The 19,950-nt window shown below is 41.7% G+C and overlaps 1 protein-coding gene across 1 annotated transcript in view; it reads right to left on the bottom strand.

Moving 5' to 3' along the window:
* Positions 1–19,950, bottom strand: part of CCDC126 (coiled-coil domain containing 126) — a 77,548-nt gene that overhangs the window by 32,775 nt on the left and 24,823 nt on the right. The window contains exons 3-5 of the mRNA XM_055590020.1: positions 14,498–14,676; positions 14,280–14,352; positions 10,723–12,100 (exon numbers count right to left, since the gene is read on the bottom strand). The gene's annotated coding sequence lies outside the window, so the exon portion shown is untranslated. The remainder of the gene's footprint in view (positions 1–10,722; positions 12,101–14,279; positions 14,353–14,497; positions 14,677–19,950) is intronic.

Here is a 19,950-nt window from a genome sequence, read left to right as displayed (position 1 = left end):
TGCAGTAAGGCCTCCCTGATCTCCCCCTTTCTACCTGAAAGCAAAACATGAATTACTTACGAGAACGGTGAGAACACTCTTTATCACAGGAGACAGGGCACTGATGCTGAGACAAATCTGTACAAACACACCTTACTAAAACAAATCTTATCTTTCATTAGTTCCCCCTATTTATTTACCTTCCCACAATTTACTGACTCCAGAAGCTCAAACTCCTTTTCCTTTGTCTTATCACACTTCCATAATTTATGGCTGTTTGTTTAAATGGCATATACACTCTCAGCAGTAACTGCTTCTTTTATTTTTTAAGTTCATTTCTGTGATGTGAACCATTTGTATATGAAACAACCTTTCTCTCCTGTTAATTGATCTTTCTTCAGTTTAGTTTGCAGAGTCCTGGGCACTGAACCTAAGAAGGTAGATGAAAATGTTTTTTCTTCTACAGCAATTATTAAAAACAAAACCAAAACTGTTGGTACAGTTGCACAGAAATTGAAAGCCAATACAAAATGGTGCAGGTGCCGTGGAAAGCAGTACTGGCAGTTCCTAAAAAAAATTAAACAATTTGACCCAGCTATTCCACTTCTGGGTGTAATTACAAAAGAACTGAAAGTGTTACAGAACACAAGTTCATGTGAGTGATGCATAGTAAGGCCAAACCAAAATGTGGGAGTTTGGAGCAGAGAAAGGTTTATTACAAGGCCAGCTAAGGAGAACAGGTGGCTCATGCTCAAAAACCTTGAAGTTCTTGATGGTTTTCAGGGAGAAATTTTCATCGGCAAAATCTGGAATGAGGGCTGTATGGTATGTGACTCCTTTCTGATTGGTTGATGATGAGGTTAACAGGACGGTATTCCAGGCATCTTGTGCTCAGCTGAAGTTAACCATCCTTATCTGTGTGGGAATCTTAGTTCCTTCAGAAAAACTCAAAGATATTATATATATATTCCTTGAGGAGGAACCAGAATACTACTTTAATTGCTGCAATATAGTTTCTTGATGTTTCTCCTTTGTTTCGGGGTACCCTTACTTGCCTGATTAGCAACTATTTGAATCTGCCCTTTGAAATTCAGGGAGGTCTAGGAGGCTGAAGTCTTCATCCTGCAAGAAAGAAATGGGGGGCTTGGAAGGGCTTCTGTACCCAGGTGGTCCCCGCTGGGTCCTGCTTGGTTTCAGAAGCAGGGACTCAAAGAGGAACTTGTACAGCCATGTTCATTGCAGCAATGTGAGGTGGAAACAACAGGTGGACAGCTGAACTTTTTTTTTAACGTGGTATACACATACAATGAAATATTATTCAAGATAAAGGAGAATAAAATTCTGATACATACTACAATATGTATCAGAATTAAAACCTTAAAGGCATTGTGCTAAGTTAAAGAAGCTAACACAAAAAGACAAATATTATATGATGCCACTTGTATAGGTACCTAGAAGTTAGTCAGAGATAGAATGTAGAGTGGTAGTTACCAGAGGCTAGTGGGAGGAGAGAATGGAGAGTTATGGTCTAGAGTACAGAGTTTTATAAATACTCTGGGATGAAGAAAAACTTCTGGAGATGTAAGGCAGTGATAGTAAGGAAGGAGGTAGACTGACTCCTGGGCTAACACAGAGCTAACATATGACCCTGCAATCCCACTCTGGAGCATACATCCAGAGAAAACCATAATTCAAAAAGATACATGCACCCAAATGTACACTGCCGCAGTATTTACAACAGCCAGGACATGGAAGCAACCTCAATGTCCACTGATGGATGAATGGATAAAGAAGATGTGGTACATACATAGACCAGAATATCGCTGCTGCTGCTGCTAAGTCGCTTCAGTCATGTCCGACTCTGTGCGACCCCATAGACGGCAGCCCACTAGGCTCCCCCGTCCCTGGGATTCTCCAGGCAAGAACACTGGAGTGGGGTGCCATTTCCTTCTCCAGTGCATGAAAGTGAAAAGTGAAAGGGAAGTCGCTCAGTCGTGTCCGACTCTTAGCGACTCCATGGACTGCAGCCTACCAGGCTCCTCCATCCGTGGGATTTTCCAGGCAAGAGTACTGGAGTGGGGTGCCATATATTACTCAGCCACAAAAAAAGAATGAAATAATGTCATTTGCAGCAACATGGATGGACCCAGAGATTGTCATACTGAGTGAAGTCAGACAAAGAAAGACAAATGTCATGTGATATCACTTATATGCGTAATCTTAAAAAATGGTACAAATGAACTTATTTAAAACACAAGAAAGAGTCACAGATGTAGGAAACAAACTTACAGTTAACCAAAAAAAAGTCTTCAATGGTTTCCCACTGCACTTGGAATAAAATTAAAACTATTTACTGAAACCAAGTAGGACCCAGTGGAGCCCTCCTAGGTACAAATGCCTTTCTGTGCCCCCTATTTCTTGTCTGTAAAGAGAAGGCTTCAGCCGGTTCACACAGACACTGATCACAGAAGGGAGAGAATGCAGAAACAAAGGAGAAGCTGTCAAGATACAACAGTGATGAATGAGCACACGATTCCTGGAGTTCCAGGTTTCTGAGCAGGAGCTGCCCATTCTCCTTTCGTGCTTGTTGCAATAAACCTTTCCTTGCTCCAAACTCCCATTTTGGCCTCCTTGGCCTCACTGTGCATGAGGCACACAAACTTATGTTTGGCAACATGGCCACAGTCGAGAAGGTTCTGCAGAGCTGATTTCACCATTATCTCTGTCTGTCCTAATCTCACACCACTTTCCCCTTGCTCACTGTACTACAGTCAAGCTAGGCAAAACACACCAAATTCTTTCTGAACTCAGCATCAATACAACTGCTATTTCCTTGCTTAAAATGCTCTCCCCATGGCTTATTCCTCTTCCTCCTTTAGTATCCCTCCTTTACTCAAATGTCACCTCTTCAAAAAGTAGCACTCCCACTCCTACCCCACCTCCAGCCTCAAGGTACTCTCTATCAATCTCCATATGAAATTACATACAGTAAGATCCTGCCTCAGTATCTGCAGGGGTTGGTTCCAGGGCCCCCAATGGATACCAAAATCCACAGATGCTCAAGTCCTTCTTATAAAGTGGTATATTACTTACACATTACCCATGCACATCCTCCTGTATACTTTATATAATTTCGAGATTACTAATATCTAATACAAATGTAAATGCTATATGTTGCTGCTGCTACTGCTGCTAAGTCGCTTCAGTCGTGTCCGACTCTGTGCGACCCCATAGACGACAGCCCACTAGGCTCCCTCGTCCCTGGGATTCTCCAGGCAAGAACACTGGAGTGGGTGGCCATTTCCTTCTCCAATGCATGAAAGTGAAAAGTCAAAGTGAAGTCTCTCAGTCATGCCCGACTATTCACGACCCCATGGACTGCAGCCTACCAGGCTCCTCCACCCACGGGATTTTCCAGGCAGGAGTACTGGAGTGGGGTGCCACTGCCTTCTCCGAAATGCTATATGTTAGTCACGTCCAATTCTTTGTGACCCCATGGACTGCAGCCTGCCAGGCTCCTCTGTCCCTGGGATTCCCCAGGCAAGAATACTGGAGTGGGCTGCCATGCCCTCCTCCAGAGGATCTTCCCAACTCAGGGATCAAAACTGGGCCCCTTCCATTGCAGGCAGGTTCTTTACAGTCTGAACCACCAGGAAGTAAGTGTGATATAAATAGTAGCAAATTCAAGTTTTAGTTTTTGGAACTTTCTGGAATTTTTTTTTCAGTATTTTCAATCCACAATTGATTCCACAGATGCAGAATCCGCAGATACAAAGGGCTGACTATATTCTATCTTTAAAACCTTAAGTTATTTTATCTTCCTAAACCCTAAATTCTCACTTACATCATGGAGATAACAGTACCTACCTAACACTGGTGAGGATAAATGACACCTTATACTACTAATGTCAATAAATATTAACATTTATTAGTAGTATCAGGTACTTACACAGCAATATCAGTTGGCAATTTGAGTAACTTGAGTTAATACAGGGGATGTTTTACTAGACGACTTCCCGGGTGGCGCTAGTGGTAAAGAAACTGCCTGCCAATGCAGGGCACATAACAGATGCGGGTTCGATCGCTGGGTCAAGAATATCCGCTAGAGGAGGAAATGGCAACCCACTCCAGTGTTCTTGCCTGGAAAATCCTATGAACAGAGGAGTGTGGCGAGCTACAGTCCATGGGGTCGCAAAAGAGCTGGACACAACTGAGCGACATGTCATTGATGAGAACAGTTCCTCTTCCATATGGCCTAAAATGAGACTAGAGTATCTGTTTAAATGCTACCTATATGAGAAGGGTCTTAAAACCTTATAACCTTATTCTAGTCCACTTTCACCTCCTTCTCTCACATCTCACAGCACATTACTTTATACCAACTGAGGCTTGTCTCTTAGAGTCCCACGTGCCTTAAGGGCAAGAGTAACATGCCCTACACTGCAGCCATAACTTCCACAGAGCCTGGAGAACAATCAGCAGAAATGCTATTTACTTTAAGCACACCCTCAGCCTAACCCCACCAACTCCCCTGAGCACCAATGTGACCTCCCTGCAATGTTTCTGAGGGGCAAAGGTGCAGAGGAGAAGAGAATTTCAAGATAAAATTACAGTCAGTTGAGTTCCACATCCACAGATCCAACCAACTGCAGATAGAAAATATTTAATGAAAAGGAAAAAAAAAAGAAAATATTTAATGAAAAGAAATTCCAGAAAGTTCCAAAAAGCAAAGCTTGAATTTGCCACGCACTGGCAACAATTTACACAGCATTTGCATTGTATTAGATATTATAAACAATTGAAAGACGGTTTAAAGTACAGGACAATAACATGCCATCTTATTAATCTATAAGGGATTTTAGCATCCCAAAGATTTTGGCATCCATGGTCACAGGGCAGTAAAGGTAGAGGTGGACCTGGAATCAATGCCCTCCAGATACCGAGGGACGACTGTATTTTCAATTACCTGAGCAGAAATCTGATTTAATCTTCTCACATTTCAGATGCAGGAACTAAAGCTCAAGAGATGTTAAGTGTCTTGCCTAAAATGGAGGCAATCAGTTAGTAGCAGAAACTGTATTGGCCCTGAACACAGGTCCTGACTCACTATTTAGGTTTTTCTCTATCCTACACTATCTCCCCTACCTCTAGGAGAAAAGACTGTAAGTACTGAATGAACTATAATACTTAGAGAACCTTGTTCTTTTTTGTTTTAAAGCAATGCAACAAGAAAACAATAATGGCAGTTTAGGTCAATGATACTAAAAATTCTGAAGATATGTAGTTTGGACTGTTCTTTAAACTATCAGGTTGGCATATTAAAGTTTCAAATATGTTGATTCACAGAAATCAAAGTATTACAAAGTTGCTATAGGAAGAACTTCAGAAATAATAGATCTTTATTTTTTTAACATAAGCAAAAGAAATAGAAAAAAATATACAAGGTCTTCTGGATGTAGGTATCTTCACCATGATCAGCAAATACAATGATAAGAACACGTTTCCAGAAAAAATAAAGGGAGGGCGGGGGGGAGGGATGATGCAGAAAGAACCGTATTCGAACACAATCTTTACTACGTACAGTTTCATTTAAGCCTGAAAGACCTTGGTTTATTCATTCATTTGCTCACTTATTCATTCATTCACAATATTTATTAAAGCACCTACTATGTGCCAGGAACAGGAGATGTGAATGGAAACAAGCCAGGATTCCTGCTCTTCTAAAGATTATGCTTTAGTAGAAGTCAGATGGTAATAAGCAAACACAGAAACAAGCTAATTTCAGCTTGCAATAAATTGCTACGAAGAAAATAAACAGAGAGATTGAGAAAAAATGAGACTTTGGAGGAGCCAAATGAGCTATGAGGTCAAGGAAGGAGGTCTGACCTGAGGAAAGAAATGGAAATATGAAGTCTGGCTCCAATTTCCTTCTAACCAAAACCTTGAGAATTCTAACCAGAATCTTGGGAGGAGACAGTAAATTCCTTATTTCTATTCTCCTCAGTACAAACATATGAGAATGAAAGGAATCCCAATCCCCACATGGAATGGCCTGGTTTGGAGAAATTGTCCAAAATGAACAAAAGGAAACCCACAAGCAAAGAAAGCTCTGTATTCCCTTTTCTTATGAGAATGGCAGTTTCACTGTTTGGTAACATACGAGCAGTAATGATCTGACATGGTGGTCTTTACACAGGAAAACATTTTTTTTGACCTTTTCTAACATGAAAAGGGCAGTGGTAAGAAGGAAGAGAAATAAAGTCTATCTGGCAATGTGATGGCATGTTAATTTGTAATTGCTGTTAAACATTTTAAATACAATTTTTCAAACTCCAAAATAGTGCTCGTTACAAAACACTAAAGTAGAAAAACAAAGAACGCGGGGAAATTTTTTCTTAATTTATATATTTATTGTATTACAAACCTTAATGTATTCACTCCAACTCACAAGATTTACACATGAACAAAGATTTTTCAAAGCTCTTGCCAAACAGCAAACATGCAAGTACCTACATATCTAAGCTATTTTTCAGTGGTTTCTCCCTAGCCAAAGACCTAAAGATGAATACATTACTCCAACATTATTACTAGGGAAAAGTAAAGATAGAGGATCAGTGAATACTTAAACTAGAAGATCCTCATTTTAAAGACAAGGAGGGACTTCCCTGGTGGTCCCGTGGCTAACACTCCATGCTCCCAATGCAAGGAACCTGGTCAGGGAACTAGATCCCACAAGCTGCAAATAAGAGACTACAAGCTGCAACTAAAGATCCCATGTGCCACAACTAAGAGATGGTGCACTCAAATAAAGAAATAAATATCTTTTAATAAATAAGTAACAATAAGGAAAGGGACACATCAGGAGGATTAATGACTACCCAATGTCAAACAAATGGGGGAATTAAGTATCTAAACTCTCAGCCCAGGACTCCAGCGTTTTTTCAAAAGCAAGGAACAAGAATCTACTTTTCAACTAGCCCTTTTCAAACAACGAGATGAAACACAGAGCACTTCCCTGGTTGTCCAGTGGCTAAGAATCTGCCAATCAATGCAGCGGACATGAGTTTGATCCCTAGTCCAGAAAGACCCCACAAGCCAAGGAGCAACTAATACCATCCACCACAACTACTGAAGCCCAGCGCCCCCTAGAGCCTGCTCTCCACAAGAGAAGCCAGCGCACCACAGCTAGAGAGCAGCCCCTCCCACACCTAGAGAAAGCCCGACACAACAACCAAGATCTAACATAGCCAAAAATACATAAATGAAATAGAAATTATCAGAGTAGACTGTACCGAATATAGATTTTATTTTGTAAAACTTTTTTCAGCTTTCTATACACTTATATACTTTTTTTATACACACGCACACAGAGTTATATATCCATGGAGTCTGTAGGTTAAAAGGCCCCTTTCTATGGGCTGCAGTCAAAAATGTTAAAAACACTGCATTTCACACTGCCCTTCTTGAAATACTTCCTTGTATTTTTATGCAAACATTGCAATAGCAAGACTAAAAACTTCAATGGATGACCAATCCTACCTTGGAACTCTCTCCTTCAAGTCCCATTTTTGCATTCATTCAGGGCTCTACTTTTGTGCCGTTATGAATATATAACTAAAGTAACTATTAGTAGCAACTAGCAAGCACAGAAGCTCTCATTCAGCCAAAGGTGCTCCAAGAATCACTGCCTGTTGATCTACGGAGTTTACAGCTGGAAAAGCAGATCTTTATTACAAAAAGACACAGTATGTTCTCACTAGAGCTCAGAGGTTCAGATAGTTCTCTCCAAAAAAAGAAATAAGTACGCCACAGACTTGCCTTTGAATGTAATTTCAGGAAAAAAGCTCATTCCTAAAATATTTTCTAGTTTTTCTACATAATATTGCCTGAGGCTAACAACTAGGGGAAAAATTTAACATAGAACACAGCCATCCACTACTAATTAGGTCTAAGACTTAAAATGTGAACTGCCTTGGAAGAAGCTACACTATAATTCCAGCTAAGACACAGAAATATCACATCTCAAGATCTAAGATCATTTTTAGATGGAATATTGGGGAGAGGCAAAAGACGACGACAGCACTGGAGAGGACAAAGACAGATAGAAGACAACGGATAAAAGAAGTGAGGGTGACGAGGAGAATGTTAGAGCAAAAGGGAAACTACTCAAGCACTACACACAGTCAAAGTGTAATCCAAAATACATCACGCCCTACTAGATATTTCAGGCACAAAGCCTGACCTGCCCACTGACTCAGCCAATCACGGTTTGCGACACACGACCCCACCTCCCCCTCCACAGCTGACCAGACCAGGACTGGGCACCTTTGCCTGAGACTTCGCACAAAAAGGCCCCTAAAAAAAAAAAAAAAACAAGCTGTTGGGAGTAAAAATAATAAATAAATAAATAATACATATAAATAATAAATAAATAAATAAATATCACAAAAAGAAACAATGAGGTTGAATTAGGGGGACTGAGAAACCCAAGTTATACTGTTATTTACTTGCTAAATCCTGTCCCCACTCTTTTGGGCCTCCATGGACTGTAGCTTGCCAGGCTACTCTGTCCATGGGATCCCAAGTTATATAAAAGCAGGGATAACAGATAAAGAGACTGTGACTAAAGAAAAGAGATACAGAGTACAGAGGAAGAAAACTAACCATGTTAAAAATGCAGAAAAAACATGTGCAGCTCCTGAAAGAGGGATGAAAAGAGATTCTTGTTTATGGCAGCTTTCTATTCTTTCATGTGTACCCGTTCCCCAAGGTGGGGGAAAAAATACCCTAAGACACAAATAAATTATTAAAAGGGTTTACATCATTTTTTTCCCACATTAAAAAAGAACTTGTCACTGAAAGGTCTGAGTTAGAAGAATCCCTGGAATCAGACCAATTCTCTATTTGAAAGATGAGGAAGTTGAGAACCACAAAGGAAACTAAGGTCATACAGAGTGACAGACCGAGGACAAGAATCAAGGTCTCCTATTTCCACAGTCATTATTCTGTCCTATACACAGCACTAAATGACGTCACCAACAGAGAAACATTTTTTCCTAAAGACGAGTATTTCTGCCACACGTTTCTTAATGAATAAGAAATCTTTATGTGCACTATGCCATCTCCCACAGTTTAAATACGTTTTTCACATATTTACTCTGGTTCTCTGATATCCTGATGAAATACATTCAGTAGATTTTTCCTTAAGTAATTTTTTTTCATGCATGTGTCACTCAAGACATTACACAAAAATTCACCTTGCTCCACTGGCTTTTCCCCCACCATAACCACACATTCAAAAACAGCTTAACGTAGAGAACTTATTTCAGACTGCACAGTATTTGAACTAAAAGTAGTACAGAACACACATTTTAAATGAAAACAATTTCAACAAAGGATCATAAAGACTTCCATGAGGAAAAACTCAACACCTATGTCAGTAAAATTCAGGAGAAAACAGTGCAAGAACAATCATAACTAAAGAAGGACTAATGTGAAATGCTTCAAATCATCTTATAAAATGTATTGCTAACATTGGATTCATCCTGAGAACAAACACTACAACTTGGAAACAAAAAGCCCAAAAGTGAAAATTACTAAACAGTAGAAAAGTAGAGAGAGAGGGGGAAGAAAAAAAAGCTGGCATAAGGTAAAGATGGTGAAGCCCCAGGTTAAAGACTGCAGAACACCTAGATGCTTATTCTGCCAAAACACGTAAGCTCCTCCAAGAATCCCCTACCAAGCACAGCTGGGGATGGGGGTGGGGTAAGTCCTCATATCTAAAGCGGACCCACAAAAAGCAAAGTCATCAATTTTCCAAGAATGTTCTCAGCCATCTTAAGACGGCGAAAATTGAAAACACAGCACATTTTAAAGACTCCTTTACTTAGGTTTAAGGTGAACAAGATACATAAAGTGAAGAATATAGAACCCAGAGTGCCAATGATTAAACAAGGAAAACACAAAACTCACCAATCTAGGGGCCACTTCAGTATAGCTAATGTAAGTATCCCACTCAAAGAATTTTTCCAAGTGAAGAATTTGTGACGTTGTAAGCATATTATTTCTTATTCTAGCAACTTAAGAGATGTGTACTGTTATGGCCATTTGATTGGTGAGAAACTGTAGGCTTAGAGCCTTAATTAACCAAGGTCACTAAAGCCAGGCAGAGTCGATCAGGATTGGAAGCCAGGCTGTTTTAATAGGGCTTGCGAGATTATAAGCCACAGTCGACATAGCCGTTTAAATTCATCCTTACCAGTCACCCAGCAGCTGAGTTTTGGAGAGGGAATTTAAAAAGGGCATCTGACTTTCTCTCTCAAAGTAGAACAGAACTGAGCTGTCAGAAACGGAAAAAGAAGTGAGTGCGGCTGCCGCGCGGGCGCTCCAACCCCGCAGCTCAGGTCCGTCGCTCCCCCGCGCCAGCGGCCACGGGACCCAGCCCGCCCCACCTGGATCACGCAGCCCGAGCCACGCTCGGTTCTCTGCCCGGGGCCCAGGGGCCGCGGTTGTCAGACCTGGAGCAGCAGGGACAAAGACCCTCCTCGGCCGTGGCCCGGAGCTGCGGGTCAGCGCTGGAGCCGGGTCTTGGCGGACGCCCCGCGGCAGCGGCCCCGATGGGGCGGGGGGCGGGGCACGGCGGAGGAGAGGCGGCCCCCGGCCCGAGGGGCTCCGACAGAGACGCGAGCCGGATGGACAGAGACGCTTCCAACCGCGGCTTTCCTCTCGCCCCCTCCTCATTACCTTGCCTTGTGGGCTTCTCTTCTCTGTTGCCGACGCCAGCTGGCTTCCGAGCTGGGGCGGCGCAAAGAAAGCCGTTTAGCGGGCGTCAGCTGCGTCCCGCGCTCGCGAAGCAGCCTCCAGGTCGGGATGAAGAAAGGCCTGAGCTGGGAAACAGCAACAAGGTTGGTTCCCGGCTTGTGGGGATTTTACTCTTGTCCCTCACACTCCGCTTCCGCTCCGCCTCCTTGCCCGGCCCTTCCCCCGCTTGGAGACCTGCGGCCCGCAGCGCGACGCATTGTGGGGGATGTAGTCCAGGAATGCGGAAGAGGCGGCACGTGCTTCTAACCGGCTCGCACCTACTCCGCGTCAGGAGACGCCGTTGCGTGGCAACCAGAGGGGGCTGCCAGCTCCTTCCTAAGAATTGGAAGGCGAGCTTCAGGGAGGCTTACTCTCTGGTTTAATTCGCTGCAAACGCTGAAAGGAGAGCGTGGGCGTCTCACACTCTCCAGCTGGGAACCAACAATTACACGCCGTTGGCTTGAGCCAGAGGGCTTAGTAGTGATTAAAAGTGTACTACTGGCAAGAATGCCCGTTATTGCCCCTGAATGTCCTTAGCCAACGGAGTAAGGGGGAAACAAAGACTAAGAACAGGAAGAAACAAAGTCGTTATTTTCCGTAGATATTTATGTGGCAAATCCAAAAGAATCTGCAGGTAAATTGTTACAATGAATGAATTTAACAAGATTAATAGAAAGAAAAATATTATCTTTCAAAAATAATACTTTTTTCTATAGTCTTGGAGAAGGCAATGGCACCCCACTCCAGTACTCTTGCCTGGAAAATCCCATGGACGGACGAGCCTGGTGGGCTGCAGTCCATGGGGTCGCTAAGAGTCCGACACGACTGAGCGACTTCACTTTCACTTTTCTCTTTCATGCATCGGAGAAGGAAATGGCAACCCACTCCAGTATTCTTGCCTGGAGAATCCCAGGGACGGCGGAGCCTGGTGGGCTGCCGTCTATAGGGTCGCACAGAGTCGGACACGACTGAAGCGACTTAGCATAGCATAGTCTAGGGGAAAAGGCTAAGGAGATCAAACCAGTCAATCCTAAAGGAAATCAGTCCTGAATATTCATTGGAAGGACCGATTTTGAAGTTGAAACTCCAATATTTTGGCCACCTGATGCGAAGAACTGACTCATTTGAAAAGACCCTGATGCTGGAAAAGATTGAAGGCAGGAGGAGAAGGGGACAGAGGATGAGATGGTTGGATGGCATCACCGACTTGATGGACATGAGTTTCAGCAAGCTCCGGGAGTTGGTGATGGACTGGGAGGCCTGGCGTGCTGCAATTCATGGGGTCGCAAAGATTCGGACGCGACTTAGCGATTGAACTGAACTGAGGGAAAAAGAAAATTTAAGTTAGAGTATTTGAAGCTCACAGTACCTTTAAACAAATATCAAATATCTAGAAATAAATCAAAGAAGCACAAGACCTATATGAAGAAAACGTTTTAAAAACACTGAAGATGACCTAAACAAATAAGAGATAATAGTGTTCACAGACTGCAAGATTCAATGGAAGATGTCAAATCTCCCCATATTTATCTATCGATCCAATGCAATTTCAGATAAACTTCAGTAGGTAGGGGTGTGTTTGTGAGAGAAATTTAATGAACTAATCTAAAATTTTATGGAAGAGCAAAGACAAGTATATATGAAATATGAGAAAGAGGAAGAAGTAAAAGAAAGACCAGGAGGAGGAAGATGTGCAACCAGATATCGAACTTTCTTATAAAGCCATAGTCATTAAGGCAGTGTGGTATTGGATCAGGAATGCACCAATAGACCAATAAGAGAATCAAGAGCCCACGCATGCCCTACTGTCCCCACATGAGTCTGAGTCTGCTAGCACCTCCCTAGGAGACAGTTGCTGTTGGCCAGCCCCTGCTATTAAAAAAATAAAGAGTGCAGAAAGTCTCATCTATACGTGGGAATTTGATTTATGTTGTCATGAGGCGATGCAGAGCAATGCCTAAAGAATAGTTTTCCATGATTGGTGTTGGGACAAATAGATTTCCATTTGGAAGGGAAAAGATGAAATTGGCCTCTTTACACACAAAAATGAGTTTCAGGTGGATATTAGACATAAATTTGAAAGGCAAAACAATAAAGCTTTTAGAAAATAAAGCAGGAAAATATATCCAGGATCACAAGTGTAGGGGACAGATTTTTAAAATTAATCCAAAAGCACTAAATATAATTGAAAAATAAATAAACTACATTAATATTTAAGACTTGGTTTCATCAAATGACACCATTAAAAGAACTAAAAAGCAAGCCTCAGAGTCAAATAAATTACAGGATTATGCTGTACAGCTTAACTTTATACAGAGCCATATGTCAATTATATTTGAATAAGCTTAAGCAAATCTCAGAGTCAAGTAAGAAATTACAATATTGCATTGTACATCTCAACAGTTATCTCTCAATGAAGCTGAAAAGACATTTACAGCATGTAGAGAAAAGAGAAATGTTATACCCAGGACATATAAAGAACTACAATCATAAGAGAAAGATTTGAACAGGCACATTACTAAGGAAGAAATCCAAATAGCCAGTAAACATGTGAAAAGTGTCAATCTCATAATGGCAAAGGAAATTGGAACCACAGCAAAATAATACTACACCACCCACCAGAATGGCTAAAATGAAAGAGACTGACAATTATAAGTTGACTAGGAGTAGAGAAACAGGAATTTTCACTTACTACAGGGAGATTAAAAGAGCAGTTTGGAAAAGTTGTTTGACCTTATCAAGTAAAGTTGAACACAGGCCCACACGTGACCAAGCATGTCACTTCCTGGTATACACCCTGAGAAAGGGTCATCTGCACCAAGATACATGTGCCAGAATGTTAATAGCAGTACCGTTGTTACAGCTAAAAACTGTCAGCAACCCCCTGTCCTCTATCAACAAAAAAATGGACAGATTGTCATATGATAATAGAATATGATAGAGAAATGAACAAACTACATGCAATAATATAGATGATCTTAAAAATATGTTAAGAAACTGCTCACAAAATAATATATACTATATTATTCCATTTTTATAAAGTTCAAAAACACGAATAAAGAATGCATAGGGACTCCTCCGGTAGCACAGTGAATAAGAATCTGCCTGCCAATGCAGGGAACTCGGATTCGATCCCTGGCCAGGTAGATTCCACATGCTTCGGAGCAACTAAGCCTGTATGCCACAGTTACTGAGCCCTCACTCCAGAACCTGTAAACCACAACTACTGAAGCCCGTGTGCCCTAGAACCCCGTGCGCCCTTGAACCCCGTGCTCTGCAACAAGGGAAGCCAATGCAGTGAGAAGGCCGCTCACCACAACAAAGTGTAGCCCCTGCTCACTGCAACTGGAGAAAGCCCAAGCAAAGCAATGAAAATAAAGCAGAGCCAAAAATAAATAAACAAAATTATAAAATTTTAAAGTAAAGACTGTCTAAAAATTTTTTTAATGAAAGAAGTCATATTTAGGTGCTGAAACAGTAAAGAACAAGGAAATAGTTACTATAAAAAAGGGAGTTGGAGACTTCTCTGGTGGTCCAGTGGTTAAAGACTGCGTGCTTCCACTGCAGGGGGGTCTGGAAAAAAAAAAAAAAGGAGGTTAATGGCTACCTCTAAGACAGAAGGTACTTTGTGGGGAAGGGGTTAAGACTGGGAATTCTCTTATGGTAGGGGGAAGGGAGAGAAGATAAATAAACAAAAAGCCACAGCAGAAAGTAATACCTGCTATGATGGTTTAGCCACTAAGACGTGTCTGACTCTTGCAACCCCATGGACAGTAGCCGACCAAGCTCCTCTGTCCATGAGGTTTCCCAGGCAAGAATACTAAAGTGTGTTGCCATTTCCTTCTCCAGGTGATCTTCCCCACCCAGGAATCTAACTGGGGTCTCCTGCATTGCTATCTGTAGAGAAAAAAACATATTTTTTTGAGGAAAAAACACTTCCATCTGAGTGGGAAAAGTCTGTCCAGTAACCAGGTACAAATGAGAATGAGCAATGCAGGTCATGTATACAAAACACAGGCTACCTGGATACAGATTACCTGAGCTGTCCAGTACAATAGCCATTAGACCCATTTCCTATATTAGGTTGTAAACACATTACTATTCACTGTTTCCCAATACTGGTAGAAGGCACTCAGTAAATATATGATGAATAAATAAATAACTCTTCCCACTGGCCTCATACACAACTCTCTGGACACCTGGATGCCTCATACACAAATCACTGGACATATATATTTAATAACTGCTGTTTGATAGAGGTTTCCCTGGCCAAAAAGATTCATATACTATTATTTTCAAGATTTCTCATCACCTCTGTTCTATCCCACATCTTGGTAGACAAAGAGCAAATTAATTTGGAAGGTTGAAGATAATAATTATTATTATATTTTATAGCCCTTTACAACTTAGAAATAATTTTCTTAGAGGTAGTGGGATGTATTGCCAAACTCTGCCCACTCTTCTGTCAAAGAGAGACCTAGAGTCAAAAGAATGTAATCAGTTGCTCAAATAAATTTGATCAGAATTGAAACCATTCCTTCTTGAAATCAAAGGAAAACCATAGCCAACTAGTTCTAGCCCTCAGTTTGGAAAGTGCCTCATTAGCAATATAATAGGTGGTGGTATTTAGTAACAAGTGGACTCTTGTAACCCCATGGACCATAGCCCACCAATCCCAGGCTCTATCCATGGGATTTCCCAGGCAAGAATACTGGAGTGCACTGCCATTTCATTCTCCAGCGGATCTTCCCAATCCCGGGATCAAACCCACATCTCCTGCATTGGCAGGCAGGTTCTTTACCTCTGCTGCCACCAGGGAAGCCCATGTAACAGGTGAGAAGGTAGTTTATTCTTAAAATACATTGCTAGTCATATCATGTTAACAAAAGTAGGCTTTTCTGAGGTTAACTGTGTTGTCTCTGAGGAAAAGAGCAAGAAACTAAAGTAGGAGAAGGAATTGGAATTGGAATACCTAATTCTACTCTCATATATGAGGCAGAGCATGACACAGCTTGGGCCTGAAGTATTGCTCAGCTCTGCTGAGACCATGAAAGGGACTCTGGGCTAAACCTGTGGGAAAACGGTGACTCTCGGCTGAGTTTGAAATGCGGACAGCAAGACGAGGGAGAGACAGGTCAGAAATGAAGGAAGCCTCCCTGAAGGACACCACTGTTGGGAAGGCCCAAACCTGGAAGCACCTTCTACTGGGCTTTGAGGGGGTACATTCAAGTCAACAGAATCTTTGTTCCTTCTACGTTGTGATAAGTTTCTGTGGAGTGCCTAACCCTTTGTGGACAATTCTACTTTCCCACACAGTGGTCCAAAGGGTTTGGTCTGGGGGAGTCTGACAGGCTAGGGAAGGGACCCCTGAAGCTGCCCCTCTTCTTTGGGGTCTGAGAATGCAGGAGGAGCCTGCTAACCACAGGAAGATCTCCTAATCAAAAATGTAATAAACAGTTTGGGCCAACAAAGGGGATTTTTTTTAAATATACAATATGGTATGTTTTTTATTTAAGAATGTGTCTTTGTATATGTATATATCATTTAACATTGTGTAAAAATATCAAAATAAAAACAACATTTTGGCTTTTTAAATGTTATGTGGGAGTACAGTTAATTAACAATGTTGTGTTAGTTTCAGGTGTGCAGCATAGTGATTCAGTTATACATATACATGTGTCTACTTTTTCAAATTCTTTTCCCGTATACGTTATTACAGAGTATTGAGCAGAGTTCCCTGTATACAGTAGATCCTCATTCATTATCTATTTTAAAGATATCAGTGTGAACATGTAAGACAGGTATTTTAATTCTCCACCCCTAAACTACATGGCAAATAGACAGGGAAACAGTGGAAACAGTGACAGACTTATTTTTGGGGGCTCCAAAATCACTGCAGATGGTGACTGCAGTCATGAAATTAAAAGATGGTTACTCCTTGGAAGAAAAGTTATGACAAACTTGAAAAGTGAAAGTGAAGTTGCTCAGTCATGTCCGACTCTTTGCGACACCGTGGACTGTAGACTACCAGGCTCCTCCATCCATGGGATTTTCCAGGCAAGAATACTGGAGTGGATTTCCATTTCCTTCTACAGGAGATCTTCCCAACCCAGGGATTGAACCCGGGTCTCCCACATTGTACACAGATACTTTACCATCTGAGCCACCTAGACAGCATATTGAAAAGCAGAGACATTACTTTGCCAACAAAGGTCCATCTAGTCAAGTCTATGGTTTTTCCAGTAGTCATGTATCGATCTGAGAGTTGGACTATAAAGAAAGCTGAGCACTGAAGAATTGATGCTTTTGAACTGTGGTGTTGGAGAAGACTCTTGAGAGTCCCTTGGAAAGCAAGGAGACCCAACCAGTCCATCCTAAAGGAAATCAGTCCTGAATATTCATTGGAAGGACTGATGTTGAAGCTGAAACTCCAATACTTTGGCCACCTAATGCAATGGCACCCCACTTCAGTACTCTTGCCTGGAAAATCCCATGGACGGAGGAGCCTGGTGAGCTGCAGTTGGACTCTTAGCCTGGGATCGCTAAGAATTGGACACGACTGAGTGACTTCACTTTCACTTTTCACTTTCATGCATTGGAGAAGGAAATGGCAACCCACTCCAGTGTTCTTGCCTGGAGAATCCCAGGGACAGGGAGCCCGTGGGCTGCCGTCTATGGGGTTGCACAGAGTCAGACACGACTGAAGCGACTTAGTATTAGCTTCAATGCAAAGAACTGACTCACTGGAAAAGACCCTGATGCTGGGAAAGATTGAAGGTGAGAGGAGAAGGGGACGACAGAGGATGAGATGGCTGGATGGCATCACAAACTCAATGGTCATGAGTTTGAGTAAACTCCGGGAATTGGTAATGGACACGGAGGCCTGGCATGCTGCAGTCCATGGGGTCAAAAAGAGTCGGACACGACTGAGTGACTGAAGTGAACTAAAGCTAAAAACTCATCATATCTTGCCTAATTCAAATTTAGGTCTTCCTTTATAGAAAGCACATCTTATTTCTTTAAACTCCCATATGTAAACTGCAAAAATGCAAAGATGAACATTCAAAATACCAAGATCATAATGACAATTATATCTTCTAGCAGGTGCTCATACACACTCAGGAAGATGGATTTTAACCTTTCACACCAAAATGTACAAATATGTATCTTTTTTTGGACAGGGGTGGGCTAACCTGCCTAACCACAAAATTACCTATATTTTGTCCATTATTATAAAATTCAAAATAATGACCCCATTAAAGTAAATCAACTGATGAGTGCTATTAAATTCAAAGCTCATTAGTATATATTTTTCCAAATAAGGAGATAGATTTAGAAACTGAAGCCTCCAAATATTCTAAATTAGATTAAATGGATTCAATTTTTAATAACTGTGTTTGATAAATCCCAAGGATTAAGCCACTTTCCTTGGCTATATCTTAGTTTATCCATTTGTTAAAAAAATGTTTAGGTATCTCTCTACTTACACTTACTCAAATAGATTATGCAATCTTGTCAGTCAAGATGTATGACATTGCAAATTTGAAGAAAAGAAGTGACATGGTGCAGAGCTGTATTAATATTTTGGTCTAAGCATTATCCAACTTTATTGTATTTTAATTCTTACAATCCCAAGAGCTTTGTCTGTCATAAGTTACATTTTAACATGTTCTGTAAAATTCACACATTCCAATACATTCCCCACTGTACACTATTCAGATCAATCCTTTAGCAGAACAGATAGATGCAGCCTTTAAACACTAGTCCCTGTCGAATTCATCTACTTCCACCCACATTCTGTCAGCCATCTCTCTCAGATTCCATAAAAAGTGAGAGGAAGGCTTCCCTACTAGGAACCATTTCAAGACAACACTGCAGACTTGAGAGAGTAAATAAAATGTTACTGAGATTATCTGGGCTGTACTGCATGTGACTGAGCCTCATGAAGTCGTCTTTATAAACTCCTAAGATTCTGGGAAGTGGATGCAGAGAGCCACTGTTTTCAGGCAGCCAAGTAAGAAAGTTCGCTTGTTAAAACTGCCACCTACGAATCTGGAGTGACTGGCCTCTATCTTCAGTCTCTCCTTGCCCTCCGTTCAGGGGATCCTGTTTGGGATTTCACGTGGAACTCTCGGAGTTTTGAACCAACAACAGATGTGGTTCCTGGGGGAGACGGCAGTGACTGGAGTGAGTCATCACCACATGATTCTGCTCCACCTGCCTCTCATTCTGCTGAAACAGAAATCAAGCCCTGAGCCTTTGGCGTGGGAGCACTGACTCCAAGATCCTAGACTACCAGAGAACTAACCCTGCTGCTGCTGCTGCTGCTAAGTCACTTCAGTGTCTGACTCTGTGAGACCCCATAGATGGCAGCCCAACAGGCTCCTCTGTCCCTGGGATTCTCCAGGCAAGAATATTGCAGTGGGTTGCCATTCCCTTCTCCAATGCGTGAAAGTGAAGTCGCTCAGTCGTGTCCCACTCTTAGTGACCCCATGGACTGCAGCCTACTAGGCTCCTCCGTCCATGGGATTTTCCAGGCAAGAGTACTGGAGTGGGGTTCCATTGCCTTCTCCGGAAATAACCCTAGGGAGTATCAAATACTGAGAATTCACACAAAGGAAACCACTTGAACACAGGACCCCGCATCACCCAACCACCTTGTGCAGGATGCCTCATCTAAACACCAAAGAAAACAAAAATACAAACCCAGATCAGCAGACAGGATTACCACCTCACTCAGCCTTGCCCATCAGAGGAAAAACAAACAAATAAACAAAATTAAAAAAAAAAAAAACAGCACAAAACCTTATACACAAACCACTGGACCAATCTTAGGAGGGCAGAAACCAAAAAGAGAGAACTCAACCTTGAAGCCTGGGAAAAGGAAACCTCAAACATGATAAGTTAAAAAAATAATGAAAAGGCAGAGAAATACTGCACAAATGAAGAAACAAATTAGAAACACAGAAGTCCAAATAAATGAAGAAGAAATAGGTAAACTATCTGAAAAAAATTCAGAATAATGATAGTAAAGATGATCAAAAACCTTGAAAATAAAATGCAGAAAATACAAGAATCAATTTAACAAAGACCTCTTGCCTGTAGAATCCCATGGATGGAGGAGCCTGGAAGGCTACAGTCCATGGGGTCACTAAGAGTCAGACACGACTG

Source organism: Bubalus kerabau, chromosome 8 (genome assembly GCF_029407905.1).
Source record: "Bubalus kerabau isolate K-KA32 ecotype Philippines breed swamp buffalo chromosome 8, PCC_UOA_SB_1v2, whole genome shotgun sequence".
NCBI lineage: Eukaryota > Metazoa > Chordata > Mammalia > Artiodactyla > Bovidae > Bubalus > Bubalus kerabau.
The sequence above is the reverse complement of the archived record's forward strand: the minus strand, read 5'-3'. Positions and strand labels throughout refer to the sequence as shown.